General features: G+C 40.0%; 1 protein-coding gene across 1 annotated transcript in view; it reads right to left on the bottom strand.

The window, feature by feature from the left end:
- Positions 1–4,745: 4,745 nt before the first annotated feature.
- The window catches only part of eps8l2 (EPS8 like 2), a 48,226-nt gene continuing 42,831 nt past the window's right edge, over positions 4,746–10,140 (bottom strand). The window contains exon 21 of the transcript XR_005206605.1: positions 4,746–4,773. The gene's annotated coding sequence lies outside the window, so the exon portion shown is untranslated. The remainder of the gene's footprint in view (positions 4,774–10,140) is intronic.

Below are 10,140 nucleotides of genomic sequence, written 5' to 3'. Positions count from 1 at the left end.
GCTACCCCAAAATAAAATTAAACAAAACAATAACAGCGATACTAAAATTCAAATAGACTATTATAATTTTGTATTATTATTATTAGACACTTCATACTTCTACTCCACTAAAGTTCAGAGGAAAATATTGTACTAGTGTTTTTTATTGTTATACTGCTACTTTTACTTAAGTAAAGGATCTGAATACTGTAAATACATAATGATACATTGTACATTGTAGTAAAAGACCAGTAATCATCACACAGTCTTCTAGACCTCCAAAGATGGTAACTTTAGTGCTGGTTTGTATCAAACTACAGGCACAACATTAGCTCCAGCGGGTTTTTATAGACCAATTAAAAAGCTGTGACGACAGCCTTCATGTGACTTTCTGCTTTGACACAGAACAGACACAAAAATAACAAAAACAACCTGTAAACTACTTGCCACCCCCGCAGTGTTCAACCTGAGACCAATGTAAGAATAACTGTTATTATTGATGCATTAACTAGTAGGATAAGCACTATTTTAACATGCTTATTGTGGTAAGTTTAATGTAAGTTTATTGGTATTGACCTGCAAAGAGTCATCTGATAAATGTAGTGAAGTAAAAGTCTCACCAAAATGCCAATAACCAAGTAAAAGTTTCACCACTAAATTGCAGTTCAAATTGTCACAAATGAGACACGACTCAAATTTATTCATACACTGTGGCTCAAAATAGCTCCAGACTGTGGATGAGCCCAGAGCAAGTTTTAAATAAAAGGACATCAGCAGTACAAGCTAACTTTATCCAGTGCAGGGTTATTCACCTCCTCTTCTAGTTAAAACTGAGTAAAAATACTCCATTACAACTGCGTACTGAGAGTATAGTACATGGGGTTGAATGTAACTAAGTACATTTACTCAAGTACTGTGCTAAAGTACAAATCTTGAGGTAATTATACTTTACCAGGGGATTTCCATGTCATGCTTTCGTACTTTGTACTTCAATTTCATTACATTTCAGAGGGAAATATTGTACTTTTTATTCCACTGCATTCATTTGGATGTTTTCTTTAATTATTTTGCACATTAAGATTTTACAGACAAAAGAAATGATGACCAGCTCCAACATTATAATGCTGCTTACAAAGTGATGCATCAGCAATATTAATCCAATAATGCAGTAATACAAATATATTAATACTACAACAATAATATAACACTGACAGGGGCCATTCTGCTACCCAATGAGTACTTATGTGACTTCTGTGCATTTGTGCATTTAAGTGCTACTTAAGTAAAGCTACTTCTATAGTATTACTTAAAGCTGAAGTAGGTGAAATTGGAAAAAATATGATTAAAAAAACAATATTTTTATAAAACGGTCGCTATATCCTGACAGTAGTATATGAAACAGGTAACCTGAAAAACACGTTCAGTGTCATTTTTACTGTACAAACATAGTAGTTTTAAGCCCAGCCATGTTGTTCTTTCCTAAACGTAACTATGGTGGTTTTATTACCTGAACCTAAGCAAGTGTTTTTGTTTACTTCACAACATAAAGCATGTGTTTACAGCTAACGAAAAGTGACGCCAAGGGGTCGTTAAAGCAGCAGTAGGTAGAATAGGAGCAAATATGATTTAAAAAAAGTTATTTTATATAAAACGGTAACTATATCCTGAGAATAGTACACAAAACAGGTAATCTGAAAAAATCATGTGCCTCTGTGTCCTCCGGTGCTCCTAACGGCATCTGCAAGACTTCACAGACCGGAAGAAAACAAGCAGTCAGAGCTGATCTGAGGTCTGCTGTCCAGCTGCTGTCTCTGAGCCAGCTGTCAATCACTCGCGAACTCCGACCAAACGGTCAAACTAGGCAGCACTGATCAAATATGAATCAATATTCTGTTACTGTAATGCCTATTTCTCACCTCAAATGTTTTCAGAATCATCTTGTAGTGCACGATTTAGCTGTAAAATTAGAACCATTGTGAAATCTGGTGAAGGAATGCCAAGTTCCGGTCACATGGCCGGAGCACAGCCAATAGGAACGCTCTCTCAATGAAATGACCTGTGATTGGTCAAAGTCTCCCGTCATGGGCTAAATTTTCTAAAGACTGAAAACAGAGCCAGGAGGAGAAGTGGAAGCAGAAGTCTAGTTTTCTCCCAGAACACTTGAATTACAATATGCTGAAAGGTTATTATGGAATGTTTGCCCAATAATGCCAAAAATATACTGACTACTGCCACTTTAAGTAGGCCTAGTAAAACTTTCTGTAGTAAAGCTACTTATGTAGTATTATTTAAGTAGGCCTAGTAAAACTTTCTGTAGTAAAACTACTTCTGTAGAAGTAAATCTACTTCAATTCTACTTCTGAATGAAGGATGTTTTACTTGTAATGCAGTATTTGTGCATTGTGATTATTGTCTGAATACCTCTTCCAACGCAGCAATATGTATTTACATATCCAAGGTCAAAGTACTCATTGTAAATAAGCATCTCTTCTAACATTATGAATGCATTAATGTGTTATTAGTTTGCTTTAGGTGCAGTTATGTACTGTTGGGTTGTTTAATCTGTAGCAGTGCATCATATTTAATGGGGTCCTTTCATGTTTTGAATGTAAAATCTTAATCTTCAAAAAGTAACTATAAAGTTTCAGCCAATAGATAAATGTAGCGCAGTAAAAAGTATATTATGTCTGTTTGAAAAGAAAGGAAAGTCTAAAATGGAATTACTCAAATAAAGTACCAATACCTCAAAATCGTACTAAATATACTTATTTATTTTATTGAATTGCTGACAATAGCAGCCATGTTTTGTGACTGACGGCCTGTTTTGTTGGTTGTGATGCTGAAGAAAAGCCTGTAAAAGCTGCTGGGGTCAGATGTGCAGCGCCTCTGTCAGCCTGATGAGCTGTGGCAGAAGAAGCGGACAAACAGGGAGACAGGCCACACGCTGCTTGAGGATAATCCTGTCTGATATGTCGCGGACCAAAAGAGCTGATTTGCAAATTTCTACATCGCATTCAAACGACCCTGAAATGACACAATGGACTGTAAGCAGCAGACAGACAGACAGACAGAGACCACGGGCGGTGAATGGATGTGACCGCTGAGGTGAATAAGTTGAATGCAGATGAAGAACTGCATGTGACCCAGCCAGCGTGGGAAACGTATGAAAGACAACTAAACCATTAAAAAGAAATAACTGAAATACAATGTCAACTTGAATGGTTATTTTCCATCATCCAAGAGCAAATCATTAATAATGAAACATCACACATGGGTTGTATTACAGTGTAGCTTGTATCTGTGGATGATGATGATGACAGATGCAACTCAAGGCTGTAATGATACCTGCTGCTCATCCTCGGGGTTAAATGAGGACAAGGAAGGTGTTGGCTAAAGGAACACATCTGCACCATCTGCTGGTGGAGGAGGCAACTGAACACACCTATTTCATAATACTGTATTTAATAATATATATTATGTTGTAAACAATAAGATAATAACATATCACACTAAACTTACAAGTCAACTTATTTTCAGGCTGCTAAAAAGTGTGAGTTCAGGATGGCAACAGTCATGTGCTTAAAATACAGTTATACTGTATGACTGTTTACTGATCACTATAGTCCTGTTGGAGTCCAACAATGTTTTGAAGGACCATTGTGTAACATTTAGGGGGATCTATTGGCATAAACGGAGTTTATATTAATAAGTATGTTTTCTGCAATCACCTGAAAATAAGTTTGTTGTGTTTTTGTTACCTTAGAATGAGCCAGAGTATAAAAGCAAAGAGACGAAACTCCGGTGTTTTTTTGTTTTTGTTTTTTTTCTATTATTATCTTATTAGATTTCCAATAGTTTTATTGTTCAACACAGGCCATTTTGGTAGAATATGACAATAGAATAAAAACATTTTTTTTACTTTTGTACGGCACTTTGTAGGCGGATGTTTTACTGGCATCTGGTAGTCGCTTTCAGTCCAAAATGGCGAAAGTGTAGTTCTGCTGCCGGGTGCTGATGTTACAATGGTACGAACAATTGACTTTCACTTCTTGGCAATATCTCTCATGCCATGTTGCACCCAAATCCCCAGGAAGAGCACTGGTCGTTGATCCTGTTCGTAGTGGCCGAACGGTAGTACTACAACTTCCGTGTCCGTCACGTGATGCCATTGGACCCAGAAAGACTTTTCCCCATAGACTTACATTGGGAAAGAGACGTCTGTAACTCAGCGGATATTTTTTTTAGGTGAATCAACTTCCCAGTACGAACACTTGAATAGCCCTCATTTAAATCATTAGGTCCTAAAAGTTGTAAAACGTACTAATAGCCGAATCCAGAGTTATTTTCTTTCCTCCGTTCATGTGAATATGAGACCCAGACCGAGGCTGGAGCGAGGGCTGGGAGGCGGGGTTAGCAAGAAGTGATGACAGCATGATGGCTGTGACCCCTTGACCGAGCCATGTGACCAAACGGACGCTACTGCTCCTGCTCCATGGGCCCAATGGATGCGGAAGATCGCCGGACGATCCAGGTACTGTTCCAGTTGGAAGTCAAGCCACTTTGGCATCATGCTCCACTGAGCAATTTTCATAGGAATGAACGGGGCCCCGCCTCCGACGCTCCAGTTCTCTTTATACATCCATGGATGCACCACCATGTTTCTACAGTAGTCCAGAACGGACAAACCAAACACTGTTAACTTTTCCTGGTTGGGCCGGAGTCGATAATGTTACTCGCTCCCGTCTCCGCCGCTCTCTCTCTCTCTTGCTTCACCACTCACTTCCCACATACACACTCTACGCACTGGCTCTGCTCCAAATGACCTACGCTAGTCTTACAACAATTGGCTCTAGAGAGGGCTATTCACGAAGAAGAAGAAGAAGAAGGTGGCATACTTTATTGATCCCCTGTGGGGAAATTCAATTTTTTTAGCAACTAGACCTACTCATTTTCATGATTTATTGTCTTACAACATTGATAAAAAGATTGAAAGATGAATTTTGATAATTTTGTAGAGATCCATTTTCACTTTTTACACAGGGTCTTTTCCTGTTGGTCAGTGTAAAAAAAAAAGCCACATTAAAACTATCTTAAATTAAAGGTGCTAAATTTGATATCCAGATTATTAATATAGATAGATAGATAGATAGATAGATATATGATTGATAGATAGATTGATAGATAGATAGATAGATAGATAGATAGATAGATAGATAGATAGATAGATAGATAGATAGATAGATAGATAGATAGATAGATATGATAGATAGATAGATAGATAGATAGTAGATTGATAGATAGATAATAGATAGATAGATAGATAGATGATAGATAGATAGATAGATAGATAGGATAGATAGACAGATATATTGATAGATAGATAGTATGATAGATAGATATGATAGATAGATAGATAGATAGATAGATAGATAGATAGATAGACAGATATATTGATAGATAGTTAAGATAGATAGATTAGATAGATAGATAGATAGATATATAGATAGATAGATAGACAGATAGATAGATAGATAGATAGACAGATAGACAGATAGACAGATAGACAGATAGATAGATAGATAGATAGACAGATATATAGATAGATAGATATATAGACAGATAGATAGATAGATAGATAGATAGATATATTGATAGATAGATTGATAGATAGATAGATAGATAGACAGATATATTGATAGATAGATAGACAGATAGATAGATAGATAGATAGATAGATAGATAGATAGATATATTGATAGACAGACAGACAGACAGACAGACAGACAGACAGATAGATAGATAGATAGACAGATAGATAGATAGATAGATAGACAGACAGACAGACAGACAGACAGACAGACAGACAGACAGATAGATAGATAGATAGATAGATAGATAGATAGATAGATAGATAGATAGATAGATAGATAGATAGATAGATAGATAGTGTTGCAAGGTGAGGTGCAGGAGAGCAAGGTGAAAAGTCACGAAGAGAAATCATCACACTGGCAGGTAAGTATGCTTGAAAAATAAGGCAGACTTTTATTTTCAGTCTGTAAAAATTCCATCAAACAAAGGAAAAAACACATGAGGGAAAATCATCCTCTGCATTCAGTTACACTGCTCACCACATGCCTGGTGCTGCTCTTTTTTACCACTCTCTTTTTCAAACTCTACTTTCACACATGGTCATATAACCTAACAGCCCGCCTTTCCAGTTCAAACTGGCTTATCAGGCGAATGCTGCCATCAGCTCAGACTGGAGACACCTGCAGTAAGAACCTGGGAAATCAGAGCACACCTGATTACACTTGGAGCCACTCAGTCCCTGTCAGTCAATTAACCCCTTAACTACCCACATAAGGAAAAACAAAGATAACTGTGATCAACCCCACTTGGCTTTACAAACAGTTACTGAGGGAGTTGTTGCTTCCTCACATTTCACACCTCCTCCCCCTCTGGCTTACATAAGTCAGGCAAACGTGACAGATAATCAGCAATAAGGTTTTTCTTACCAGGACAGTGCTCTATGGTGAACTGGTATGGCTGGAGGGCTAGGCACCAACGCAGAATCCTTGCATTCTGATGCTGCTTGGATTGCATCCACTTCAAAGGTCTGTGGTCTGTCTGCAATACAAACTCTCTTCCCAAAAGGTAATACTTCAATGAATCAATAGCCCATTTTATAGCCAGTCCCTCCTTTTCCACAGTAGAGTACTTTTTCTCCCGGTCAAACAGTTTCTTACTTAAGAACAGGACAGGTTTCTCTTCACCAGGTTCCCCCTGAGCTAGCACCGCTCCTAGTCCAACACCGGAGGCATCAACCTGCACAAGGAATGCTTTCGTGAAGTCCGGGCTCTGCAACACAGGAGCTTGACAGATCTGCCTTTTCAATGCCTGGAAGGCACGTTCACATTCATCATTCCATATCACTTTCGAGGTTGATTTTTTTGTTAGTTCGGTGAGTGGTGCCGCCAATGTAGAGAAATGGGGAACAAACCTTCTGTACCACCCCACCAGTCCTAAAAAGGATCTCACTTGCTTCTTGGACAGGGGTCTTGGAATCATCTGTATGGCCTTTATCTTCTCTATTTGTGGCCTTATCTGCCCACGGCCGACCAGGTACCCAAGGTATTTCACCTCCTCCTGAGCCCAGGAACACTTGTTTGCATTCAGGGTCAGCCCGGCTTCCTGTATCTTGCTTAGGACGATTTCAAGATGCTGCAAGTGTTCTTCCCAGGATTTACTGTAGATTACCACATCATCAAGATAGGCAGCTGAAAACCTGGAGCAATCATTAAGAACAATGTCCATTAATCTTTGAAAGGTCGCAGGTGCGCCATGAAGGCCAAAGGGTAACACAGTGTACTGGAACAAGCCCATTCCTGGAATCTGGAACGCTGTGTATTCTTTGCAAGATGGGTCAAGAGGCACTTGCCAGTAACCTTTACAAAGGTCTAATGCTGTGATGTAGTTGGCTTTCCCGATTCTCTCTAGCAGCTCATCAATACGGGGCATGGGATATGAATCAAAACAGGAAATACTGTTCAGTTTCCTCATGTCGGAACAGAACCGAGGTTGAGTACAATTTTTCTTGGGAACAAGCACTATGGGGTTTGACCACTCACTTCTGGATGGTTCAATGACTCCCATGTCCAACATCATCTGCACCTCCTTCTTCAGTGGTTCCATCATTCGTTCTGCAATTCTGTAAGGCTTCAGGCGAACAGGTTTAGTGTCCTTCAGAACAATTTTGTGTTTTATCACATCAGTTCGGCCAGGTTTTTCTGAGAACAATGATGGGAAAGATTGTTTAAGCTCACCCAGTTGATGCCACTGATCCACACTCAGGTGCTCTGGAGGGATCTGGGGTTTACACTTCTCTCTGAAGGGCATCATGTCCGCTTCCTCAGCTTCCGCCACATCATCTTCAGATTGGACATCCTGGACCATCAGAACATGCTCTCCACCTGTTTCCAAGGGATTTCTTTCATGGTATTCCTTTAATAGGTTTACATGGAGCAGTTGCTTGTGTTTTTGTTTATCAGGACAGGAAATTTCATATGTTACTGGGCCCACCTTTCTGGTAACAGGATAGGGGCCTTGCCACTTCGCTAGTAACTTACTCGGCCCAGTAGGGAGCAGTACCAACACTTTCTGTCCAGTTTTCAGTTCTCTTTCTCGAGCATGTTTGTCGTACCATACCTTTTGTTTATGTTGAGCCTCCAGCATGTTTTCTTTGACTCTTTCTCTGCAACTTTCCAGTTTGTCTCGCATCTGCAGAATGTAGGAGATGATGTTCGTTGTTGGTGACGTTGCCACACCAGCCACCCAGTTCTCCTTCAGCATGTCCAAAGGGCCTCTCACCTGTCTGCCATACAACAGCTCAAAAGGGGAGAAACCAGTTGAAGCCTGGGGTACCTCTCGATATGCAAACAAAAGGAAAGGCAACCATTTATCCCAGTCTTTGCCAGTATCATCAACAAATTTTCTCAACATTTGTTTCAGGGTACCATTAAATCGCTCGACAAGACCATCGGTTTTCAGGGTGGTAAGGAGTGGTTCTTATCCCTTTCACACCAAGTTGAGAATACAGTGACTTCATTAGATGTGACATAAAGTTTGAACCTTGATCTGTTAAGATCTCTTTAGGGATGCCAACTCTAGAGAATAACTCCACTAAACATCGAACTATATGTTTGACCTGAATGGAGCGCAGTGGATAAACATCTGGATATCTGGTTGCATAGTCACATATCACCAGGGCAAATTTGTGTCCTTTGCTACTCTTTGGCAGGGGACCAATGATATCCATGGCTATTCTCTCATAAGGCACACTCATAATAGGTAATGGTTGTAATTGGCCTCGGTCTGAAATTTTGGTGGGGGCCACCACCTGGCAAATCATGACATGTCTTGCAATACTCCAGTACCTCTTTGTATAACCCTGGCCAATAGAAGCGCTCAGCAATGCGGTTATAGGTTTTAGCCTGCCCTAAATGGCCAGCCCATGGAATAGTATGACCCAAATGCAGTATTACTTGACGATACTCTTTTGGAATAACAAGTCTGGGATTCTCAATGTCTGCCAAATACAAAAGGTTTTCTTTTATGACAAAGGGATCCCCAATTACACCTTTCAGCCCCCCTGTGCCAGCTTTTTGGACCCCATCTATTTCACAAACTTTTGCAAAGAGAGGTTTCAGAGAGGAGTCATTCTCCTGAATCTCTCTGAAATTGTCAGGGATTTGCCATTGTGGTTCAATGGGAGGAGTTAAAGGGAGAGAAGGGTCAGGACATTTAGCTTTATCAAGATTTCTGTTTTTTCTCCTGACGACGCTGACGTTTTGTTTTCTTAACCTTATTTCCCCCTTTAAACAAACCATCATCTGCATCAGGTAGGGGTTCTAACCCCTTGGTGACAGAGCGAGTCACTACAGCACAAGAGTATACTCTGGAGTTTTGCTGGACCAAATTGTCTAGCACAGGCAAATCTTCTCCAAGGATTACATCATATGCTAGGTGATCTAGCACACCAACAGTTAACATAAAGGCTTGCCCTTCAACCTCAATGATCACTTCTGCAGTTGGGTAATCTTTCCTACATCCATGAACACATGTGATATTTACATTTCGTTCAAAGTTAGTCAGTGAGTTGTGGAGTAGGCTGGACTTTACCAAAGTTTGCGAACTACCAGTGTCAGCCAGAGCCTTTGCCACATGACCGTTAACTGTGACATCTACTACATGTCTATGTGGAATCATTTCATTCTCATTAACATCATCATGGTCATCATTATCAGGACGAGGTACAGAACACAACTCAACTGTTTTTGATCTTTTAAAGGACAAAATGAAGCTTTGTGGCCAGGTTGCTGACAGTAAAAACATGTGAAGTTAGGTTTCAAGTTTGAATGTACAGGTTTCTTACCAACCCCAATGTCCTTATTGTCCACAACAGGCAAACCGTAAGGTTTGGTCTCCCCAAACCTTGACTTCCCAACAGTCAACTTTTTCCTTGAAGGGTCCCCGTGAGCAGCTGTGTAGCGTTCTGCCAGGTCCGCTGCTTCCTCTCCTGTCTGGGGATCGTTCTCCTTTACCCAGGTGCGAATGTCTGGTTGGAGCACACGGAGGTATTGCTCCAAAACAATAGACTCACCA

Source organism: Sebastes umbrosus, chromosome 4, assembly GCF_015220745.1.
Source record: "Sebastes umbrosus isolate fSebUmb1 chromosome 4, fSebUmb1.pri, whole genome shotgun sequence".
Taxonomy (NCBI): Eukaryota; Metazoa; Chordata; class Actinopteri; order Perciformes; family Sebastidae; genus Sebastes; species Sebastes umbrosus.
The sequence above is the reverse complement of the archived record's forward strand: the minus strand, read 5'-3'. Positions and strand labels throughout refer to the sequence as shown.